This window comes from Culex quinquefasciatus, chromosome 3, assembly GCF_015732765.1.
Source record: "Culex quinquefasciatus strain JHB chromosome 3, VPISU_Cqui_1.0_pri_paternal, whole genome shotgun sequence".
In the NCBI taxonomy this organism is placed as follows: domain Eukaryota; kingdom Metazoa; phylum Arthropoda; class Insecta; order Diptera; family Culicidae; genus Culex; species Culex quinquefasciatus.
The window spans coordinates 11,924,357-11,945,793 of NC_051863.1; the positions used below are offsets into that span (position 1 = coordinate 11,924,357).

Here is a 21,437-nt window from a genome sequence, read left to right on the forward strand (position 1 = left end):
ATACGTAAATATAATACTCAATTGAAAAAAAAATAAAACAGAAAATATTTAAAGCGCTAGATATTTTGCTGATTTATAACCAGAAATTTTAACAATTATCCCTAATAAGCCAAATTAATGTTGATATCAAAAGTTTTTGTTTTTAAAAAGGTCCTATAAACAAAATTTTCATTTTTCGCTATTTGGATGATTTCAATACCGCCTTGAGTCAGGATATTCAAAAACACCCAAACACAAAAATTAAAAATTATGCTTATATGACCTCTTTAAAAAAAAAAAAAATTCCACATATATGCCAAATATAAATTTTAACACTTTGATATTCTTATCTATTACTAAATATTCAAAATCTGAATTTGCAGACCAAAATTTGATTTTTTTTTTCAATTTCGGGAATTCCCGGTTTTGGAGAAATCCCGGGAATTTTGTCCCGGGAATTCCCGGGATAGGCGCACTAGCTCCATCCCATCTTGAGAAACACGTTCCCAAATTTTGACAGTTCGATTTGCGCATGGCAAATTTTTGAGTTTAAATCGTCTCTTACTTGTTAATTTTGGAGCTACAGACAAATTGTTTCGAAGCAAACTACGACTTTTTTTTGAAAACTTGGTCCAATTTTTTTTAAAGTTTTTGTCACTCCCCCAGTTCAAAGATTGTCCAAAACTTGAGGGGGCAGAAAAAATATTATATTTCTAAACTTCAAAATTTTAAGGGAAATTAAAAGTGCAATCAGTTGAAATCAATTTAAAATGCATTCCCCTGCGTTTAGAATCGGTTTGATTCAAAAATCATATGAATCTTTTAATATTTTCGATGTTTAGTATCGCAAAATGTTTTTTTCCTATTGCTATAATGTTCGTTTTCGTTAAATCTTATTTCTTTTTGAAATACTTTTTCTATGCAAATGGCTTGTTATTTCAATAATTATTTAATTTTATTTTTTGGCCACACAATCAAAATCATATTTTTTCTATTTTCTCTTTCTGTTATTCCAAAACTAAAATAAACTGTAATGTATTCCAGTTTGGAGAAAAATTGATGTTGCAGTTAGTTCTTTATTTCTGGTAGCGTTCGCGTTCATATGATGTCCAGCGACATGGTTCAACAATGAGTGTGCTATATAAAATCCTTTATAACTTATTAAAAAAATGATTTTCTATGAGGTTCAAACTGACGATCTAATGTACATCCAAAAAGAAACAAAATTTGTTCTTAAAAATGTAAACAAACGCTCTCAAAATAAGGAATGATTTTGGTTCCAAATTTCGTGAACGTTTGTACACTAGCGTGGCTCACGGATATATGAAATAGACAAAAGTGTTCAATTTCGAACGCCTCGACCGAAATTTTGTAGCATTATAACCGCCGAAGCTAGCCTGAAATTTTGAGCGCATTTTGTTAATGTTTAGTTGTTCCACTCTTAATCTGAAGTTATAAAGAAATTTCAATAAATTTAATTTATTTATTTTCAACTTTTTAACTCTTCTTCGAGAAAGTTTTCCTATGCCGTATGATTTTTTTTCAGAATAGAGGTTTCTCATAGGTTTTGATCCGGGGAACAACTTTGTAGAACATCGCAAAGCGCTAGGAATTAATCCCGGAAAGATACAGACAAATTTTTAGAGAACGTTGAATTTTGTTTCCGTACTCCAAAAAATATCCTGTATCTTTTCGGGATCAATTACTAGCGCTTTGCGATACCGGCTCTGTGGCTTAATGGTTACGGCTTCTGCCTCACAAGCAGAAGGTTCAGGGATCAAATCTCGGCCGGTACCTTTGAAATTTGGAATCAGGAATTTGAACTTTGAATATGAACAAAAACGAAAATGAATCAGGTGGGATTCGAACTCACACCTCTGGATTGGTGGTCTGGGACGCTAAGCATTCGGCCATCAGAAGGTTTACACTCTAGCAGTGAAATTATCCGTAGTGTTGAAACATGTTATCTTCTCATATTATATACGCGCTGATCCCTGATTTGCCTGACGGGATTGGAAGTCTAAATAAAGATCGAGTTTCCTTCAGATGCTTGCTTCTATGTTTAGGCGGGGCCGAACAATGCCCAGCGACCTCGGAATTGGACCGCAAGGAGCTCTGTCATTCTGAAACGGGTCGTTGGAAGCAGCGCGAGGGCTATCACCACCTTACCCGGGACTGAGATAAGTTGTATCAGCATTCGACATATACAAAGTCTGATACAAACTATGCTTTCCCATAATATCGCTACCGGTTAGCGGGTATTGGATTGGACCACACACACACACACACACACACACACACACACACACACACACACACACACACACACACACACACACACACACACACACACACACACACACACACACACACACACACACACACACACACACACACACACACACACACACACACAATTACTAGCGCTTTGCGATGTTCTACAAAGTTGTTGATCAAAAACTATAAGAAACCTGAGAATAGGAAATTTTGATTGGGTTTTGGGAAACTTTCTCTATGAAGAGGTTAAACGTGAAAATTTCCCATAGTAAATTTTTAGAAGTTCCATACTAACTTCAGGTCAATGGTGGAAGTACTAAACCTTAACCAAATACGCTCAAAATTTCAGGTTATGTTCTGGGGCCATATTGCTACAAAATTCCGGTCGAGGCGTTCGAAATTGAACACTTTTGTCTTTTTCATATATCCGTGAGCCACGCTATTGTACACGTTTTACGTTTTGTTCGACCGATTTGTTTCTTGAACACAGTATGCTTATGAGAATTGGGTCCTAAAATGAAGCTTAGATTGCTGATATTTTTGTTTACAGCGATAAAGCTTATTTTTCTGAGTACAATGACCCATTGCACGACCACAAAGAGTTAAAAATGGATTTTTGAATCAATTTTGAAAAATTAACTCCGCGGTCCTTCTTGACAGAAAAGCTCCTACTTGACAGCTCTTTCCAAGGGGACCATAGTTGATCCATCGAAAAAATGTTGTCTTGAAAAAAAATTTTTTTTGCGTTAAAATGAAAAAAAGTGATCAGAAATGGTTTTTAATCGTGTTTTTTACCGTTGTACATAAAAAATTACATAGGGCTTTAGTACCCAATTGAATGAAAAGTTTAATTTATTATTGAACATTCAATACATATGTCCTACTTCTATTCTATTTTTAAAAACAACACGTTTTGGGGGAAAAAAAATTTCAGTTTCAATTTTGTGCATTGATAGACATTCGGTACAAAAAAAAAGAAAAACAGAACTGTGTAAAAAAAAAACAAAACAAAATAAGTCTTTTCTTTGTTACTGCCAATTATGTCTAAATTGTCAATAATGTTGCAATATGAAATCCAGATCCACCATCATTCCCCAAGGTCAAACATTAGCCGTTTTATCATGCCGGTACTCCGAGTCCAGCAGCTCCAGGCAGTAATTGCAATATCCAGTGTGTCCAGTGTGCTTTGAAGCGTCAGAGTGTGCAACTCGTAAAATTTTAACGACTCTGCGAATATCACCATAGTGCCAACCACTGCTGCTGCATTTTACAGGCCACATGGGACGTGCAAGACCAGGCCAGACCGTTGTCATCCGGTCTCTTTTGCCATTGAAGCACTAGGAAGTGTATCCCTGTGCTGTGAGAAGGGGATGAGGAGCGATGGGTAATGACCACGTATCCGGTGGAATTCGTTGCAAAATTGACCTTGCCCGACGACTACAATGGCCATTCAGCACTTGGCAGCCCTCACTTCCTGTGGCAAGACCCACTCTTTGCTCTTTGGCAGTGGTAGCGACTTAATAAGTAAGTTCCTCCTCCCCCGCAATCGCGTCGTAATTTTGCAGGCCTAATGGCAACATAAAGGCAAAAGTTTTTCCCCGGGAGCAGATCGAGATATTGAAACTAATATTGCGGCAACTAACGAACGACACCATCAATTGGCCCCGGCGAACGCTGCTAATGGGCTCCAAGATGGTGTGCGGAAATGTGGAATCTCTGGAAAAGTCGTGGCCAAAAAGGGGCGTGAAAAATGGGACCCAATTGCGTCCTTTTTGGCAAATCGTCATTTTGGGCGGAACGACTTGAAGTAGGTATTCATTAATTCTGATTCACTTGATATGTGTGTGTGTGTGCTTGGAAATTAAGGATGCTGCCCTCTGGAATGAGACCCAAAGAGCTAATTTGGTTCGGCAACAAGCTGGCGATAGACTCTCATTATGGTGGTATCCGGGGAGTCCTGCGAATCCTCGTCAGAGAAGCGTGAAATGGAATAAAAATGGAAAAGGCAGACGCTCTTTATCCAATTTTAGGAGCTTTTACGGCGGGTTTTATTAGGGACAATGGAGCCAGCAAAAAATATTTATAAATTAGGATAATTTTGTCTACGAGAAAATCAAATCAAAAACTGTAAATGTTGATGTTTAAAAGTGGCAGACGAATGGTTTAAACTTTCATTACCACACCCTCCTAACTTTGTAGGGATAAAGTCAACAACAACCGTTTAGTCTGTATCTATGAGCTCTATCAGTTTCCATTCTAGAAAATACATTTAATTGCCTCCGGTAGATTTGAGAAGTTGCCATGCCGTAAGACGTGGTGGATGTTTATGCAGCATTCCACCCACGTCGTGCCAGAAGGGCCATCAGTTAGACACGGGTGTTGCTAACTAAACATCAAGTTAGATTCGCAGAACACCAGCTTTCGAAAGTTCGAAGAAATTGGTTGGGTTCTAGTTAGGAGTTGAATCTTAACCCTCTACAACCCAACCCCGCCTTCAGACGGGCTTCGATTTGAAAAATCGCCAAAACTCTTATTTTCAGCCAATTTCTGATCTTTCAAAAGCATTGAAAAGTCTTCTTAAAATTTTAGAAAATTTATGAGTTGGAAGTTTTACTTGTTTTACGTGACTTTGCCAATGTTTTTAAAAATGTATTTTTTAGGGGTCAGCTTTGGCTGTGTTACTTATTAACATTTCCTATATTAAAAAAAAAGAAGTATGCAATACTTTTTCTAGCGTCCTAGACTATGCCTTTACGCTCTTTATTACAATTTTAATGACAATGATGCCATTTTATAGCAGAAAATGTGGAAAACGAGCAAAAACTTGAAAAAATGGCTGTAAAAACATGAAAAATTAGATAGGCAAAATGTAATGACAGCAGGTTGTAGAATAGGCCAAATACTACCAAAAACAAACATAAACTAAACAAGATAAATGCAAATTAAAATACTAAAAATGAAACAAGAAAAACATAAAACAAGCGAAGTAAAGTTTTTCCTAGAACAAAACTTGCTCAAAATGACCTCCTGAAAACGCGAACACTAAAAATTTTCGAAAAAAAAATTGGGCAGTAGAGGGTAAAAGCTCTGAAAGGCATCATCCTCGGTCGGCCATTTGGCGGCCATGTTTATTTTAGAAAAACATTCAAATCTTGATTCATAATGTTCCAGTCAAAAAATGGGTTTCTTTGTGTTGTTTTTAGAAGCATTTTACATACAGTGAATATTTTTTCATTTCAATTTACTTCATGCTTCCCCTCTAATTGGGCCTGCGCAGTCATATTTGTAAATTTTCGTAGGAATCTGTACCTCTGGAAGAGGTTATTGTTTAGGATATATATGTAGTACTGTTTTTTTATCATCTCGTGTTCATCTGAAAATAAATTCCTGATATCTGTTATTATTTTATTGTAAAGAGCTTCAAAGAAAAAATTAAAATACAAATGATATAGTTACAAACTTAAGAACAAATAGGAAGTAGCATTTTTATTCAAAATTTGTGACTCTCCCCTCTGACCTTATCCAAAAATTGAGGGTACAGATTTCTTTAGATTTTTTCACTTAAAATAGAAGTGAAATCAACTTGAAACGATTAAAATAGCATTTTTATGCTTTGGGATTGAAAAAAATAATTTGAGTATTTTCAGTTTTTTTATTCACCAAAATAGTAGTTTATGAAACAAGGTGCAAAAAGAGGATTTTTTCAGCACGAGTCGTACATTTATCCAACGAGGTTCACCGAGTTGGATAAATACGAAGAGTGCTGAAAAAATCAAGTTTTGCAAAGAGTTCCATACAACATTTTTTTGCAATTCCAAAAAACACACACTGAGTGAAATTTTAAGTCAAATTTTCATGTATTTTGTCAATAAATCGTTTAAATCAAAAAAATGTTGAAAAGTGTTACTTTTCGAAACAAATGCTGAAAAGTTCAACTTTTCAGCACCCATTTGAGTGCTGAAAAGTAGTACTTTTCAGCATTTATTTTGAAAAGTGTTGCTATTCGATTCTGTTATTTTTGGTACAGAAAAGTAGGCTATTTCGTCGTTCAAGAATGACAGGAAAAGTGAGTAGTTTCACAACGGAATTGCAAAAAAATATTTTTCGCAATAATCGAGACAACAACTACCGTCTTCTGGAGTGAATCGGGACTACAGTCTGAATAGGGACAGCAGTGTTTAGAGCACTTAAAGGTTTTAAATTAGAAAATGGATGCACACATTTTGTTGGTCTGAGTCTGTTCTATCCGAAACCAACTACACCCAGAACTGAGCATCGGCATACGAGAGGATAAAGAGCACGATTCAGTAGTAAAATGGTACTGTGTGCGGACGGAGAGGATAAATCCCGAAATTACCGAGAGTACTTTACTCATGGTTCATTTTCCAAAAAAGTTCATCTATAAAAAAAAGTACCGGTACCGAGACTCGAACCCAAGACCTTCGGCATATTGAACCGTGCCTTTGCCGTATGGCCACCATGGTTCGGTGACTAAGTGGCGGTCGTTTGTCCATATAAGCCACTCATAGGATGAACTGTTCCAATCAACGAATGAACACGCGAGAGGACTATACTCTCGCAATATAGCACTTTCCTCACGATTCTTTTCGTGAGGACTATCCCCTCGTTCTTTAACTTTGGGTGTAGAAAAATCAAAATATTATGCTCTAACATGGTTTAAACTGCTGTCCCAATTCGCCGCATGTGTCCCAATTCGCCCCAGTTGACGTTATTAAAAAATATTTGAAACGGCCTGATCAGGATGGTACTTTATTGTTTTTAAGCTCGGATTATAGCCACTGTATGTTTGATTAAAAATATCAATTGTTTGATTGTAAATAAAGTGCTAATTTATGAAATGCTTGTTTTCCATTTCAGAAAATACCACAATATTTTTTGAAAAAATGTCCAAAAAAATTTAAAATTTGTCATGTTGTTTCTGAGATTCAGCTACCATTAGATCAAGAAACATAAGAGCAGTTCTCTGAGATTTCGGTCATTAGATTTTTTTATGTACCGTAAACTGGGGTTAATCGGGATACATGGGGTGAATTGGGACTGCAGTTTTAAGCTTGTTGGAGCACAACAGGGGTGCCAGGTTGCCAGATAAATCTGGCATTGAAAGATTTTTTGAGTGCCAATTTGAAAAAAAAAAATTTCTGTTTCTTCCACACATTGTTTTATTGATGTATTTTGTTTATTTTGTGAATCTATAATGTACAAAAAGTGAAAATACACTGGTTTTGAACACAAAATTGCTTATTACTTTGAGAAAAGTGGCTTGCCAGATTTTTGTCAGATTTTTTGCCAGATTTTTTCTGTTCAGACCTGGTAACCCTGGAGCACAATATTTAGATTTTTCTGGTTGGTTTCGGATAGAACAGACTCAGACCAACAAAATGTGTACATCCATTTCCAAATTTAAAAGCTTTAAGTGCTCTTAACACTGCTGTCCCTATTCAGACTGAAGTCCCGATTCGCCCCAGATTACGGTATTTTTTAAATCCTGCTGAATCTTTTTTGATGCCTTCGGTATGCCCAAAACAGCCATTTTGCATCATTCACTGAAAAAAAAACTAACTTAATCCACCTATGTGGTTGGAGCCTTCCTCACTCATTACCAACAGTAAATTTACATACATTTAAGTGAGATCCGGCTTCAAAAAAGTACATAAATGTCACTTAAGTGACCATATCTCGAGACAGGGTTGCCAGATCTTCAATGTTTAAGACTCGTTGGAAAGGTCTTTTGATAACCTAACCAACGATGGGTCGGATGGTGGATCCGAACATAGTTTACATACATTTAAGTGAGATCCGGCTTCAAAAAAGTATATAAATATCACTTAACTGGATAAATCTTGAGACAGGGTTGCCAGATCTTCAATGTTTTAGACTCGTTGGAAAGGTCTTTTGATAAATTAACTAACGATGGGTCGGATGGTGGATCCGGACATAGTTTACATATATTTAAGTGAGACCCGGCTTCCAAAAAGTACATAAATGTCACTTAAGTGACCATATCTCGAGACAGGGTTGCCAGATCTTCAATGTTTTAGACTCGTTGGAAAGGTTTTTTGATAACCTAACCAACGATGGGTCGGATAGTGGATCCGAACATAGTTTACATACATTTAAGTGAGATCCGGCTTCCAAAAAGTACATCAATATCACTTAAGTGGCCATATATCGAGACAGGGTTGCCAGATCGTCAATGTTTTGGACTCGTTGGAAAGGTCTTTTGATAACCTAACTAACGATGGGTCGGATGGTGGATCCGGACATAGTTTACGTGCATTTAAGTGAGATCCGGATATATGTGAAAACACATTTTTATACATAACTTTTGAACTACTTATCGAAACTTCAATCTGTATAAAACTCGATCTATGGGACCCTAAACCAAGTCGAATGCAACAGGTTCGGGTAAAATCGGTTCAGCCAGTGCCGAGAAATGTGAGCTAGTTTGTTGATCACATACATACATACACACACACATTCACACACACATACACACAGACATTTGTTCAGTTTTCGATTCTGAGTCGATATGTATACATGAAGGTGGGTCTACGACGTTTTTATACAAAGTTCATTTTTAGAGCAGGATTATAGCCTTACCTCAGTGAGGAAGGCAAAAATGATACACGGTAAATATTTTTTGTGGTGTTTTTGAAGTTCACTTTTTGTCACTCAAACTTGATTTGCAAAAAACACTGTTTTTATTAATTTTTTATTTTCTGATGTGTTTTAGGGAACATCAAATGCCAACTTTTCAGACATTTCCAGATCGAAAATCATTGAAAGAGTTATGAATTGTTGAACCAATACCTACTAATTTTTCCAAATAAAAACGAAATATCGGTCGCAAAAAATGGTCAACTTAATTTTTCGATGTAAAATCGAATTTGCATTCAAAAAGTGTTTTAGTAAGATGTTCCTTGGGGAGCTGTGGAAGATGTTCTACGAGTTCACCGCGCGGCTGAGGAGTTGCAAGACCCGCTCGGACCAGGAAAGGGTGGTCGGCACCATGTCCTGCAAGTTCGGTGCGGATTAACCCCTGCCGCAGTGTATTTATTTTTTGATTTTATTTTATTTTGTGTATTTGATCCCCAGCCTAACCAGGTCTCGGTACCGAAGAGGACCTAATAAAAATAAATTAGAGAATAAAAAAAGTATTTTAGTGAAATTTTTAAAAAGGGCACCGTATTCATGTTATAGCCTTTTTTAGGTAACTTGTTTGAAAATAGTCGCAGTTATTCATTTTTTTAAATGAAAGCCCATGTTTGCCCACCTTCGAAAAAAAAAAAATTGAGAGCATTCTCTATATTTAGCTTTTTCAAACTTTGTTGATATGACCCTTAGTTGCTGTGATATTGCCATGGAACATTGATGTTTTCTAAGTCTCACCCAAACCACCCACCTTTTTCTAATGTCGATATCTTAGCAACTAATGGTCCGATTTTCAATGTTAGAAGATGAAACATTCGTGAAATATAACAATTTTTTTTCAAAACAATATTTTCATTTTTTACAATTAAGACTAACATTTCAAAAGAGCGTAATATTGAATGATTTTTTGCGAGGACTTCGGACAGTCGAGGTTGGACTGTACTTCAGAGGTTGTATGATACGAAATTAATGTATTTCGTTTGAACTTAGCTATCCGTTAAACTTTACCCTGCTGCTTTGCTCAAAACAAGATAGCAAAAATCCCCAGTTTAAATAAATATCACACACATCATTCTTTTTCAAATCCATATCAAAGGAAAACTTCGATTCCCAATAAGTTCAAACAAATCGTCGAAATGATAAGCCTTTGTCCCTTGGCACGCACGTTGACTCTTTCCGTTTTCCCGATCCTTGCGGTTTTCACGCATCAGAAAACTTTCCCAATAAGACGATGTTCCACCTGGATGGGCTGGGAAATCCTAACGCTGGGAGAGCAATTCAACGCACACCTTCCCAGAAGCCCACGGGAAAAGGACTTGATCTCTGACGACGGTTCGTTGGCACCGTTGTTGGAAAAAAATAAAAGCTGAAAGGAGTTGCTGAGCTGAGTTGAAGAAACAGTTGGAAAAGTCAACAGAAGCGGGGCCAAACGAAAAAAAAAAAGTTCCAACGACATCGTCACAACACAAATGAATTGAACAACGCCTGGTAACTGAAATGTTGTCTCGTGCTAAAGGAAAATTTGATCCATCCCGGGCCGGCTCGAGTGTTTGAGTTTCGTGTTTAGGAAAAACGGAAAATTTTCCCCCCGTTTTTGTTTTTCTACGGGAGCCAATAACTGAAACGTTTCGGCCGGATCAGCTGAACAATAAAGCAAATATTTTCCAACTCTGATGTGAACAAAGGAGGGAAAATTCGTTACTGCTTTTTTTCTCGAGGATAAATAATCTCTCATGCTTAGTGCAGAATTGATATCCGTATTCAAATGTGTGTGTGTGTATGTATGAAAACTTTCATTTTTCACTGCGGGTTTTTTCCTTGGACCGAAACATTACCCATTCCAAATAGTCAGAGCGCCCCACCACTGGACCACCCCACGTGGAAAATGACGAATTCATCGTCAACCAAAAAGTTCAGCGGACCGCATCGACGTGGTACGTGGTTTCGCCCTGGCTGGGTATCATTTAATGGGATCTTCCGACCTAGCGGGTCCCTGTGAATATGAACGACAAATGTTTACATTTGAAAAAGCTTCCCCCCCCCACAAGCGCTGGGGTGGTGGCAGCACGCAACAATGGTCATGATAAATGGTGGAAAATTTGTTTCGCGGGAAAAATGTCCTGTCTGCGGGGTGCTAAATCATGTTAAGAAATACTCATTTCAGGCACATCATTACTTTTAAATGAGCCAAACGTGGCGAAAAGATCAGTTATTTGTTAACCAGCAGATTATAACACATTTCAAACATTGATGAATTGTTTAGTATAGTTTCTATGCGAACAAAACATCGCATTAAGATTTTCAGTTGATGCATTTTTTTTAATTAATTATGCTAATTGCAAATGAATTCAAATGAAAAATAATTAAGCATTCGTATGGAAATGTAAACATCAAAAGCAAATTGATGTAAGCTGTAAATCGATAAAAAATGAACATATTTTGCAGCATCAGTTTTGACAGCAGCTGTTCACACAAAAATGGTTCGTAAATATTCGAAAAACTGTAACTTTTGAAGGAATTTTCCGGATCGATTTGGTGACTTTGACAAAGTTGTAGGTTGAAGATATTGATGAGGACTAACGTCATGATTCGAATTCCCGGACGCTTCGAAACCCGGACACATCATCTTGTTTTATGAATTATTTTAATATACGTTCGCGTAATTATTGTCAAAACTGTGTTCTTCGATTAATTCTAACATCAACTTTCATTTTTAATATGTTTGGACGCTGTAGCCAATGCCAAAACAATTTAATTAAATGAAAACATGAGTTTACCAAAACTGTGAAACATTTCAATGAAATATTTCAAAGGCGTAGCAATGCACAGTGGTCCAGATCGCAAAATCAAGTGGAAAATGGATTTTTCGAAAAATTCTTAAATTTTGGAGCTTTAGCATCTTCAGAAAGGTTGTTACAAATGGAAAGGGGCAACTTTTGGTTTCGTTTAAAATTAGGGTGGTTCACGATTAGGGTGATTTTGGAAATCTAACTTTACAGGAAAATTTTTGGGATTTTTTTGTCTTCTAGAAAATTGTTGGGCTTGCCAATTCCAGCAACTTTGTCGCCGACACTAAATTTTTATCTCGTAATCTACGCCTTCTATGACCAAATTTATAGAAAGCCCCTGAGCAAAAACTTCAAAAATCAGTTTTTGAACGTGGCAATTCAGGGTTAAGTTTTAGAGAAAAGTGATATTGGGAGCACTTTTAGAGAACTAAAAAACGATCATTTTTATTTGTTGACATGTAAAAATAACTTGGGAATAAATTTTTTTGATATTTAAAAATACTATGCCAATAACATTTTATGTTATTTATAACAAGATTTGTTATTCGTCGTTATGATTTTTTTTGTAATTGGATTGTTATTGTAACAACAGACTAATAACACTTTTAGCTATTCTTCGAACAAATCATTGTTATTATTTTTTGTTATTTTAACAACTAATCTGATCATCCCAATAACAGTTGGCGGTATTCTTCCAGGGATGCCAGATACACAGATTTGTCTGTGTTTCACAGACTTTTGTGCTAGTGCCAGACATTTTTTGAGGTGCACAGACTTTTAAAAAACTTCATTAAATTATTATTTTGTAATCTTTTTTGTAGAAACTTATTTCGTTAGTCTTCAAATGCTTAAAAACGCAATTTCTGATGGATTTCAATGACTGTGAATTGATATATTTGAATTTTAGACAAATGCACAGACATACACAGACTTTTTTACAGACATTTAAAAAAAAACAAGTGGCATCCCTGTATTCTTCCATAACAAAAAATGTTATTCTCGAGTTGTTTTGGCTTTCAACCAATATCAGACCAATAACAAATTTCGTTATGATAACATAATTTGTTGTTAAACTCTTATGCAAAAATTGATTTTTCAAGAAGATTCCATAACACTTTCTGTTATTTTAACAGTATTTGTTATTGAAATGGCATGAATTTTGTTATTACCGTCTGTCCGGGTTTGGACTTAAGGGTCAAATGTTACAGCTATTTTAAAGGAAAAAAATGTAAATTTAAAACATAAATATCTCGAAAAGGCGCAAGCCAAATTTTAAGCACCAGGTTGAAAGAGGAGATCTAGCACTACAAACGCTGAAAAAATCTCAGAGGTGTTTTTCTTTTAACCCGAGTCATCTTATTTGAAAAAGTCTAATTTTCAAGGGAAAATAATATGGGACCACTCTAATGAAAATCTAAAATGGTACAAATATATGTTTTTCCATGTAATTTTGCCCGCTGAATCTGAATCTGCCCTCATAATTAAGCCAAAGTATCGAAAAATCGATTTTTAATCATTTTTCTGGTTTCCATGTAAAATTATCATTTATAACCAAATTATGACTAAAAATCAATTTTCGGGATTTTTTGATTTCGATTTTTCAAGTTTTTTTTAATTTTGAAATTCTGATGAAAAATGGTTAGAAAAGACATATTGCATGCATTCTCTTGAAATTGACTGTTTGTACTACATCCTGATGATATTTCTACATTTCCAACTGATTACATTTTTTGCCAGCTAAAACAAAAATGATATGGTACTAAGTGTCTGGATTTGGAATCATGACGTTATTTGATTAAAAATAGATGCACAAAAAAAAAAATAAAAAAACAAATTTCTTCGAAAATCGGTATGTTTTATTTTTTTATATGTTTTAGGGAAATAAACGTAACTTTTGAGCCATAGAGAAATTGCGACAACGTTGGGACAATGGTTTTGGGAAAATAATAGTTTTAGTCATCAATTTTTTTGACTTCAGTTTTTAATCTAAAATCGAATTTTCAATCGAAAAAACTTAACAGAATTTTGTATAAAGTGCGCCGTTTTCCAAATACCGTCATCTGGGTCATTTTGTTTTTTGTGTCCCGTTTCACCCCAGATGACGATATTTAGAGGTGAGTGGGGACACTTGATCCCTAGCCTGTATATCGTCAGCATGTGGGTTAAAAAATAGCTTTGTTCTAGAAAGTTGGGCGAAATTTACTCAAACTCATTGTAGAACACAAAGAAAAAAAAAAAGTTTGGATTGAGTTACACACATTTTTCTAAAAAGTACTGCAAAAAACATCCAAGAGATCTTTTTTCACCTAAGCACCTAAATTTTATTCGAAAAATCACCCTCAAGCTTAATAAACTGGTTTGGTTTTTGGTACATGGTTTCCTTTAGTATACACCCAGAACTGGACATTGGCATACGAGAGGATAAAGAGCACGATTCGGTAGTAAAATGGTACTGTGTGCGGACTGAGAGGATAAATTTCGAAACTACCGAGAGTACTTTACTCATGGGTTCATATTCAAAAAAAGTTCATCTATCAAAAAAAAAAGTACCGGTACCGAGACTCGAACCCAAGACCTTCCGCATATTGAACCGTGCCTTTGCCATATGAGCCACCATGGTTCGGTGACTAAGTGGCGGTCATTTGTCCATATAAGCCTCTCAATAGGATGAACTGTTCCATTGAACGAATGAACACGCGAGAGGACTATACTCTCGCCAAATAGCACTTTCCTCACGTTTCTTTTCGCCTCGTTCTTTAATTTTGGGTGAAGATGTAAAATTCCATCAAAAAACAAGCTCCCGTTATGTGCATCAAACGATAAGACGTATCGAGATTTTAATTTCCAAAATACTTGACGGAATCGTTTGCTTTGCGTTTTAATTGAGAAATTACGACTCTGCATCAAATCAAGCATAATTTTACATCAGGTTTTCAATTAAATCTATGATTTTTACATCATATTTGAAATTCCGTCAAGTATAATATTTTTTTTTTGTGTGTATAGTATTCAGGCTGCAAAGATGGTCTTTTAACTTTCACATGGATCTGCTGTACATCGACACATTTTGAGCAGTTCTCTACGAAATCGTTTTTTTTTTAATTTTAAAAGTAACAAAAAGTTAAATTAAAAATCACAATTTTTTTTAACCGTGTATCATTTTTTTCAGTGTAGTCCTTATCCATACCTACAATTTTGCCGAAGACACCACCAAAAGATACAGGTTTTTTTAATTTTCATACATCATTTTTGTATGGATAGCTGTTAAATTTGTATGGAAAATTATATGGACAAACTAATGATGCAAAATGGCTTCTTTGGGCATACCGAAGGCACCAAAAAAGTTTCAGTCTGATTAAAAAGTACAAAAAAATCGCAGCATGTTGATTTTTTAAATGAATAGATTTTTGTTGTGAATTAAATAATTCTGTCATCAACGTATTTAGAAAATTCTGCATTGATTTTCTTCTCTTTAATATTTTGAATTTTCAAGATTTTTTTTTCAAATTACGACATGAAAAGGGCTGGTTACTAGCTTAAGAAAAAGTTATGTGCATTAGCATTAGCATTAGCATTTGGAGGACGCCCCACCACCGGAAGGCTCCACAACGCTTATCCCACTGTTTGGTCTGGTTGTGTTAGACCCTCATCCGGAACAATAATCCAACACGGGAGATACCATGTCTTCATCTTTTGATGAGTGTGTAATACAGCCCAGGGCATAAGGGGGTCCACGGTCCAAGCTATCCTCGGGGAAATGAAGGAATGTTAGTAAACACCTATCTAAAGTGCGCAGGGACCCCTACGTCACCTTAGTGGTATAGATGTTTGTAGGGAGGTTTTGGACTCAATGTTAGTAGGAGAGGTAGAACCCTAGGATATACCCCGAAAGGTATTGCGGGCGAGTCAAGCAGATTTAGTTTTTTGATTATTAAACTTATACAGATGATTGTACAGTATAAAAGATGCATGATTTATATTTATTTGATTTAAAGCCACGGCAGATACAACGCGACGAATCCGTGCATGAAAAAATTGTCTGTAGTATTACTTTACCCGCCATTGCCTCAGGTAAAAACAATGCTGATTTTTTTTTTTATAAAATGTTGTTTTATTGGTTTTGATTGCTTAAAAACTACTTGACCAAATAGCTTAAACTTCAGTATCTAAGTGAAATTCTAATTCATTAATGTCAATTACATTATTATTCTTGCTAACAAAGATGACAAACTGAATGAACGTTTTAAGCACTTTAACTTTAACTGATCGTCTTATTGCAAGAAGTGTTGGTTGCAATAGATGGGTGAGAGAGATGTTTCTGTTTTGGGCGATGTTCCTTAGCCTTCTCTGCAGCACGGTCCACGCCGCTGCAACGCGCGGGCATGTTGAGATTTTGTGTGGGATGTCCTCTGGTTCGTTGTTGCAGTTGGGACACATGTCAGAGTCGGCCCGTTGCATCCTGTGCAACAGCCGCTGGTTGGACAGCTTCCGGTTGACGAGCAGGTAGTAATGACAGCGCTCGAGCGATGTCAGGTGTTTGGCCGCAATGTTTCGCCAGATTCGATTCCAGTTTGCTGTTGGGTTTTCCAGCATCACTTTCGGCTTGTCGATCTTGTTCAGGTAGTGAGCGTGGAGAAGATTGGCCGAGGGATTCGCTTGGAGTGAACTGGGGAGGTAAGGGAGCTCGCTGCAGACTGTTTTCAGACACGGACAGTTGGTTGGAACTATCCGTAAGTTTGGGGGATTCCGTGTAGTACTCACAAAAGAGTTGTAGAAGGGTAAGTTCTCGATCTCGCGTAGATGCCTGTTGACGAGGAGAGCTTGACATTTGAACGCAGGTAGATGCAGATTCAAACCCCCCAACTCGACTGGCAGCGCGAGCTGCTGCATCGGCACTCTAATGCACTGGCCGGCCCACAGAAATGATCCCATTAGACGTGTGAGTCTGGCAACATCTGCCTTCGTGATTGCTAACACCGATGCTACGTACCATAGTTTAGAAGTGATGAACGTGTTCAACAGTACGACCTTTTGTTGAAGTGTTAGTGTACGCATTCGGTGTAGCCAGAGCTGCCGAGTGAGCATCCCTACCAGCGGGACCCAGTTTAGTTTGCCCATCAGTCGCACTGAATTCACGAACACAATGCCGAGAATCTTGACCTTGTCAGCTGTCTGCAGCCAGGGCACAGCGAGTCGATTGTTGTTGTTGATGTAGCCTACGTCGATGGAGATCGTCTTTCGAACATTGAGCTTGGCACCAGCTGATCGCCCGAAGTTCTCGAACTGCTCCTTCACTCTCTCGATTCTCTCGGCACACGTGGTGATGATCGATACGTCGTCGGCATAGGCAACAACCAAGTCGTTGGAGCCAACGCAGATTTGCTCGAGTCGCTTGATGAGGGGTGGAGATAGATCACAAAGAGGTGCATCGAGAGAGGATCCCTTGACGGACGGAGCGTCCGATCGGGAATGACGGTGACAGATGACCGTTCACCAGAACACGGGAAGTGGACAGCCGGCCGATTTTGTCCAGCAGTTCAACCAAGCGCGGGTTGATACCAAGCGTTCGCATAGTTCTCATCAGGAAACCTCTATCGACCCGATCAAAGGCATGATCGAGATCGAACGAGACGAGCTTCCCGAACAGTCTTCTCTCCTTCAGCTGCGCGACCTTGTCCTTGAGTGAGAGTGTAGCTTGAAAGATGTTTTTGTCGCCATTGGAGCATTTTTGAGATGTGGTGAGGATCTGGTTGTCTCGCATCACACGATCCAGCCTGCACTTTAGTATTCGTGAGAGAAGCTTGTAATCCGTGTTAAGGAGCGAGATAGGGCGATAGGATTTAATGGTTGAACCGGCACCCTTCTTTTCACGAGTACTATTGTACCATCGACAAACTCCGGCGGGATGTTGCCGCGCAGGGCCTCATTCAGGATGAGGTTCAAGTGCCTGTGGATGATATCGAAGGTTTTTGCATAGAACTCAAGTGGAATACCGTCACTTCCAGGGGACTTGTTCTTTGCGCTTGACTTGATAGCTTGGAATATCTCGTCGGTCGTGATATCATCCATACAGGACGCATTTGATGGGCAAGCAGCTGATACAGCCCTGTCACATGCGAATTCGTCTGCGATCTCCGGCTGCTCCTCGGCATACAGCTGCCGAAAATAGCCGAACACGTGCTGCTCAATTTCTGCAGAGCTGTTGAGAGTGTTTTCTTCCACATCCAGCGCCTCGATCGTCGTACGTTTTCGTTGCCTCTCTCCCAGCTGGAACAGAGAGATCGGCTCTCCAGCAACCCGTGTTTCATTGCTGCGGTAAAAGGTGTCCGAAAAGCGTCTCTGGAGAAGCAGCATTTCGCTCTTGATCCGGTTGATTGTGGAGAGCACGGTTCGATCTTGGTAGTATGCGTCGTAGGCTCTCCGGAGCTGCGCATAGAGCTCTTGATGTTGTTGATGAAACTCCATGTATTTTTCCCGAGACTTCCACCGGAAGAAGCTACGAATCCTTGGCTTAACGTAGGAGACCCACCACTGGATCCAGGAGGTGAAGTTCCGTCTGTGTCGCGTCCAGTAGGTCCACTTTTCCTGGAATTCTTCGATGTTGTCAGCAGACAAGATGTGGGGACGGATTGACCAGAACCCTCTCCTGGCTCCCTTCCGAGATTCGGCAAGCAGATCCGGGTGGTTAGGGCTTTGTGGTTGGTGAACGAGCAGACATGAACATCGGCATCTCTGAGCTGGGGTCGGAGGTTAGAGCTCACATAGAAACGGTCAATTCTGGAGGCCGAGTTGTACGTCACGTAGGTGAACTCAACCCGATTCGGCTTCAAAGTGTCCCAGGCGTCCAACAGCTGCAGCTGTTGTGTAGCATTTTTCAGCGCTAGGCTGTAGTTGTTATCCCCCGTAGCGTCCTTTGTGTGTATTACGGAGTTGAAATCACCGCCAAGGATGACATACTCCGTAGCTTGCCGAAGGTAGTGAGCAAGGGTTCCATTAAAGAAATTCTCTCGGTATGCTCGATGCTGAGTGCCCGACGGAGCGTAAATGTTACAGAGAGTAGTCGTTTCGTTGACCCGAAGACAGATTAGCCGACCGTCTAGGCTTCTCTCCACGTGTGAGAATCTAATGTGCTGTTTCAGCGCTATCGCTGTTCCTCTCCTCTCTTGATCTACGTTGCACACCAGGTTGAATCCGGGAATAGCCAGCTGATCGTTCTCCACTTCTTGTAGAAACACGATGTCAAGGTTGAGGGTTCTGACAAAGTTGTTGAGTGCGTTGAGTTTGGTGTGATTTGAGATTGTGTTGATGTTTATAGAAGCTATATTGTAGGTCAAAAAATCCATTTTTAGGGTTGCATGGGCTCGTCAGCGCTGGGCGATGCTTGTGGTTGTGTATCAACGTCGGTTGGTTTGGTTTTCCGTGGACGACCCGGACCCCGCTTGCCATTGCTGGCCGTGGAAGCTGTAGAAGTATCAGTGTCGTTTCCATCGTTTCGTTTGTGTTTTCCTGGCAGTAGTAGTGGCGTTTTGAAAACCGATTCTTCCTTGTCTGTCTCCTGTTCAACAACCGCATCGAGAGGTGTCCCACCGGGAGTAGCAATGGGATTGACCTTGATGGTTTCTTGCCGGGGTTTAGACTTTATCGGTTTAGGCAACTTTGGATGTTTGCCTTTCCCGTAACGAACCACAGTGTATTCGTCGTCGTCCTCGGACATCGCTGCTGAGTCGCGTTCTTCGTCATCGCTGGAAGATATGTTGTCATCCTGTCTGGCGTCGGTTGAACCAGATTTCAGCACGCTGGCGAAAGATTCCTTCGCACCTGGTTTCAGGCGCTCGTTCACGCTCACTCGTTGCACGAGGAGCTTTTTGTTTTGTACACATGGATGCCAATGTGCACGTACTCGCCACAGTGGCGACACGTGGATTGTTGGCCCGCATATTTTACGTAGGCACATTGACCCTGGATTGTCACGTACGACTTAATCGGGCGTTTCAGGACCATTTTCACCGAGCGAATACCCGATGATATGCCGTGATAATCGAGATCATCACTCCACAGCAGCTCCGTGACCGACATCACATCCCCGTACTGGGACATGAAACGCTTGATTTGTTGGTCGGAGACATCCTCCGTCAAGTCGTGTAGTTTCACATTGGTGCATCCATCTTCCATCGTGATGCGGATCGTGTACTTTTTCTTGTTCACTTCGCGCACATGTTTGCCGTCGTGGTCTTCGACAATTTGTTCAGCCGTTTCAAGGTCGGCAGTTTTCACAAACACACAGTTTTGCACATGGTTGATTTGCACTCTCTTTGTCTTCTCCCGAGGAAGGCCAAGGTCACGCGCGAGAAACTGGTGTACTTCCTTGACGCTGGGCTTCTTCGGAAGGTTCGAGAAATCGACTCGAAACGTGTTTTCGCGATTATTTTGTGAATTCATGGTGAATCACAAGAACCGCGGACCGAAACGCGACGGCCACCGAGTGGCGGATTCGTGAAAAAACGAAAGCGTGTAGAAAAATGCGAATTTCGATAGTCTCAATTTCCACACAGTATGAAATGCGTCTGCATGCCACGGAGGTTGCACGCTAACTGATTAAACACAGTTTTAACATGTTTGCTGTTAAACTCAAGCTATCGACTGTAAGAGTAAAGCGATGTTTATATATTTCTCTATAAATTATCATGTGTTTAAGCGGAATTCGAGGTTAAAAGTAATTTAACGCATAATTAAAATCTTGAATTTAAACTCTTACAGCGATGCAGAGTGAACATCAATTATTTATTTATTCATTTGTTTTATTTGAATGTAAGAATTAGAAAGTTAATATTAACGACCGATTCAAAAAGCATACTTAGTTAATGTTTAAACTTTTATGTGTAATGTGATTAATCGGCATATTCAATATTATTGAAATAAATACTATAATAAAGGAAAGTCCTCACCAAGTTTATCATCTTAGGCATCCGTTGGACTTGTTTTGTCCACAGCAACGACTTGAACCACCTATGTTTGTCTCACTTAGTCTCTTTCGAAAAATAGCAGCACTGATCACTTTGACCAAACACGCATCCATCTTGACAGCAGCGGCATTTTTCTTCTCTTTCATCTCATCTACATCTGTCATCGGTATCGTCACCAATACCAGTGCAGTTAGAGGGCGGCAGCCGTAACGGTAATCCCATTCTCGATAAAAACTTTCTTCACCAATTTCACCACCACTTCAGAAAAAAAGCGATTCAAAAGAAATTTTCAACTTAAGAAAAAGTTATGTGAGTGCAAAAAAGTTAAATAATAATAATTTCTCTAAAAACTTCCAAATTTAAATGAAATTGAACGTGCAATCAACTGTAAACAATTTAAAATGCATTTTCCTGCGTTGATCATTACATTGAGCATGATTGAACAGTTTTGATGAAATTTCAATGTACAATATACAGCAAAAAGTTTTTTTTTGTTGCAAAAAAACTTTTTTTTTCATCGAAACTTTAAAGATTGAAAAACAACAGATGAATGATGCTTTTTTAAACAGCTTTGTTGAAACCATGGCAAGATACCTACAATTTTAACTAGAACTACTAATAATATTAAATGTTGTGAGCTGTAATGTTTGAACGATCCCAATTTTTCTAAATGTAATAGTCAATGATGCACTGAGATCTCTGAGTCGAAAAACTTCCCACTTTCCGCGCTCATTTGCCGCAAAGCTTCATCTGTTCA

The 21,437-nt window shown here is 38.6% G+C and overlaps 1 protein-coding gene across 1 annotated transcript in view; it reads left to right on the forward strand.

Annotated features, from left to right (window-relative positions):
* The window catches only part of LOC119768868 (neuropeptide CCHamide-2 receptor-like), an 81,007-nt gene that overhangs the window by 45,053 nt on the left and 14,517 nt on the right, over positions 1-21,437 (forward strand). The window lies entirely within an intron of this gene.